Genomic DNA, 4293 nt, shown 5'->3' on the forward strand with positions numbered 1-4293 from the left:
ACCTCACCCAGGCAGCATGCAGAACTCAATGCATTTTCAGCCTGTGATTAAAAAGAGGTCAGGGCAACACGGGCAGAGAGAGCGAACCTCCTCTCGTCCCTGAGGAAAGCGGTGTCTTCGGGTCAGGGTGGAGTCTGACTGTTGAGGGGATGGTCGGGCTCGTGTGTCACTGTGCTCAGTTTCTCAACTGCCTGCTTCCCACAGAGGCTGTGTCGCGGCGAATGATCATACTGTCTGGGATTGTTCGGCGGTCATGCTACATTATGCCATAGAATTTACACATGTCAGGACAAACCAGGAGTGCCTTTTGGGGGTGGGCGAACCCCAGTATGGGATGTGTCCCTGAATTCAGAGACAGGGCCCTTGATACAGGCTCTAATGTTACACTTATTGCAATCAGTGATACAGCTGCCGTTGGCTTTAATGGGTGCTGCTTCAGGCGCATGGTACCTGTGAGGAGGGGAGATCCACCTCTGATTTACACCAGTGGACGAGGAATCAGAATCAGGTATGGAGGGGGAGGTGGGGAGATCCACCTCTATCCTCTGCGGTCTAGAAATGCTTCCCCCTGGTGTCTGAGGTCAGAGCCGACTTTTTGCTGGCTTTTTGGAGGCTTACTTGAATGGCAGTGAACATCTGAACCTCTGCTCCTCACAGGATCTGACAGAAAGTCAGCCAGAGCCAACTACTGCCGGCTGTATCTCTGTCTAACGCTCATGAAGAAGATAGCTTTGCTCTCACAGAAACCACAGGACTTCAGTCTGTGGCTTTTATATCTTATCTGCTCTAACACTGCTCCATTTTACACTGAGAGCCATACAGGGCTCGGCAGGGCCCCAGAATGCAGGGAGCACAAGTTATATTTGTGTCCTTGCCACTGTCCCTACCCCAAGTGCTGAAATGGAGTAACTGAAAATCTGGCTGCTAATGCTGCTATCCGGGCCAAAAGGGATGGGAAGAGGGTGGGGGCCGAGGCTGGCATGCCCCATATGCTCCCCAGACCTGGGGGCACAGTGAGCCACAGTCCACACACTGTTGTGCCAGTATCAATGTGGCGTTACCTTGCTGAAGTTACTGGCGTTGTTCTGGATTCACGTCGGTAGAGAGCAGAGCCGTGCGTCTCGCACACTGGGCCTGATTCTGATTCCTCGTCCACTGGTGTAAATCAGGAATGATTTCAATGTAAAGCTGGTGGAGGTAAAATTAGAATCAGGTCTAGTGCCTCAGGGATCTCCCACAACTTCCAGCACAGGCCTGTAGCTTAAAGTCACAGCAGAGCCATACGTCCCTGTAGGCAAAGATCTATTTTAATACTGATTAGTTCTGAGAGGTTTTTTTAATGTTGCCATAGACCATACTGTACTGCATATATCTGCAATGTGTCTAGTGCCCTGGTTGCAATTTAGCAGTAAAAGAGAGCACGTGGATTAAATACACCTTTCAGTAACACCCATGCAGCCCCGGTGTCAAATTTAGCCTTATATCTTCCTTCTTTACTTAAAGGAGTGGTGGAAGTCTAGCTTCATCGTCTCAGTCTATCACACACTCAGCTGGTCAGAAGAACAGCCAAGGCATTTCAACATGTAAAAATACACCACTGAGACTTCTCCCTATGGGAGAATCATTTCACCGAGGAATGATTTAAACAGCTGTCGTTTGCCTCAGCTGCATATTCTTGCTGCTTTTAGAGCTGCAAAGTAAAATATGCCCTCCACCAAAGGCACTGTTTTTTGCAAAAATACAATCCTGTTATACAGTGCAGTATGCATCTTCACAGCTATTACGCGGTTACTTGACACAGCTCGAGCTGGTTGGGAAATGGGGGTTTTTTCCCAACAGAAAATTTTGAAGAAAATGGGGAAAAAAAGTTTTTATTGAAGTTTTCTAAGGAAAATTTTGACTGCAGCAAAAAATGGAAAAGCTAAATGTTCTTGTTGAAAATCAAAACAGTTCCCTTGAAACCTGTAATAGTTGGACCAAACCCCAAGTTGTTTGATTCGTCAATGCCACCATGGTGCTTCCTGGGGGTTGTCGTTTGGGTGCCTCAGGCCCCCATTCTCCATGATACGCCGCCAGACTTCCTAGTCATTCATCTCCCATGATGCACAGTCTTCCCTCTTTGTGACGTGGGTGGTGCCCCCTACGAGTCCCATGGCATGGTCCTTCATAGATGATAAAGTCCAGCGGGGAGCTCAGCCCCATAAAAGAGAATAGGGGCATGAGGCAATCAAACTGCGACTTCATGAGGTGGTGTGGTGACATTTCTAAATCAAAATGTTTTGGGTCTTTGTTTTTTCGATAAAAACTTTTCCATGGAAAGCAGACATTGCTGATGAAGAATTTTATTTACTCAAAACCCTAATTTTCCCACTGAAAAACAGTTTCAATGGAATTTTTTGACCAGCTCTGCACACAATACACGTTATTGAGACATCTAAGCAAACCAAAAGACATTACTTGTATGATATGCAAGCAGAATGCAAGAAAATGATCAATTGTCACTAAAATTTGGTTTTATTATTTCCCTGAAGCAGCAGAAGCAGCTTCCCTTCCATGTAGTCCTTAGCAGAAATAGAACAGATTTGGATGGTTAATCAGAGAGCCTTTGAAAGAGGTCTCCTCTTTTAACACACTGCAAAGAAGTGTCAGGCAAGACCTTGTGCAGGGCTGCAGCTCATTCCACAAGAGAGAAGCCAAAACTGAGATCATACCTCACCCCAAAACTTATGGGTTTGGAATTGCCAATATAATATTGGTCCTAAAATGTTTCATACATGGATGGTTCATAGGCACCTCACTGGCTTGCTTTAGCTGAGACATAATATATAATGAGACAAATTACCTTACAAATCAGACCAAAGTTTGCTCACCTCGTTCTTTACAAGGGAACAGTGGGAGTTTGTTTAGACAGAAATCTTTCTCTTCCTTTGACTTTTCTCTTCGCTTCCGGTATTAACCTTTCCCATATTTGTAAGATTTGCCGACACTCTGAGTCAACAGTATCTGTGTACATCATGCCATGTGATTCTTTTATCTGTTTTTAAGTGGCTCATATGTATCCCTGCAATTTTTAATGCTTCCAACTTACAAGGTCCATGTTATGATGTGCAAGTACTTTGACATAATCAGCTGACTATATAGTGATTCCCACCCCCATATGGTATATGAGATTCGTTTTTAGCCAAGGGAGTATTAATGAGGCTATTAATATCAATGGAGGTTCCACATGAAGGAGATAGTGTGTCTTTTAGAGTGGCACACCTCTCCCACTGCTTCAGAACCCCAGCTCCCACCCAAGCTGCAACTTCACAGGGCTGTGGATGCGGCTATTTTTAAAGTGCTAGCATGAACCCTGCTGGCCCAAGTCTGTCGATCTGGGCCGGGAGGTTCATTTCCAAATGCCGTGTAGACATACCCTGTGGGCCTGTGTCTCCTCTTACTGACGGCTTTATATCAGTGTAACGTCATTGACTTCAGAGCATTGGGACCAAATTCGTCCTCATATAAGTGAGAAGGGAATTGAGCAGCTCAGTTCTGACTTTTATTTATTGAAATTGGCTAATTTGTCATGTTAACTCAAAAGAACAGAGTAGAAAAAGCCCTAAGAATAATGCAGAATAAATGTTCTGCTCAAAGTACCTTGTCATGATGGCAGGTAAACCATAACATCTCTAGCCCAGTAGCCCTTATCTGTGGCTTTCCCTTAACATGTATTCAGAAGTCTTTCTATATTTCTTAACCTAGAGAAATCAGTCTGAAATGGTATTCATTAATCCCCTCCCGTCCTGCGAGGCTTGGTGGTTTGTCTTAATTGAGAGTATTTGCACTGAGCATTAGCTGAGTACATTTAGAATGTGATCGTGCAAGATCCAAAAGGACTTCTCAAAATTTCAGTGGTGGTCAAGAACACCCATTGTCTCCCAGGACGAGCTCAGCACTTTGCAGGGTTGGGCCCTTAAGTGGCAAGTGATTAATAATGTGCTCTCTTGTTTAGGCCACTAGAATGAACGTAAACCAATGGTAGTGTAGAGAACAAAAGCAGGAAGAGATATAAGGCAATGAAGCAAATGACTGTTTTCCTTAAAGGAAACCAGACTTCTTAATTCGTTTTGTTAACAGCGCTTAGAGGCTTCCACTGAGCTTGGGTCCCCATTCTGTTAGGTGCTGTAGAAATGTAGTTAGAGCTTACAGTCTAACTAGTCTTGTGTATTGTGGTTGTCATTTGTGGCAGTACACCATTGTGCAGCATTAGTAGATTATGCCTTCATCTCCTTGACTATTATAATTGGCTTC

Source organism: Lepidochelys kempii, chromosome 3 (genome assembly GCF_965140285.1).
Source record: "Lepidochelys kempii isolate rLepKem1 chromosome 3, rLepKem1.hap1, whole genome shotgun sequence".
In the NCBI taxonomy this organism is placed as follows: Eukaryota; Metazoa; Chordata; order Testudines; family Cheloniidae; genus Lepidochelys; species Lepidochelys kempii.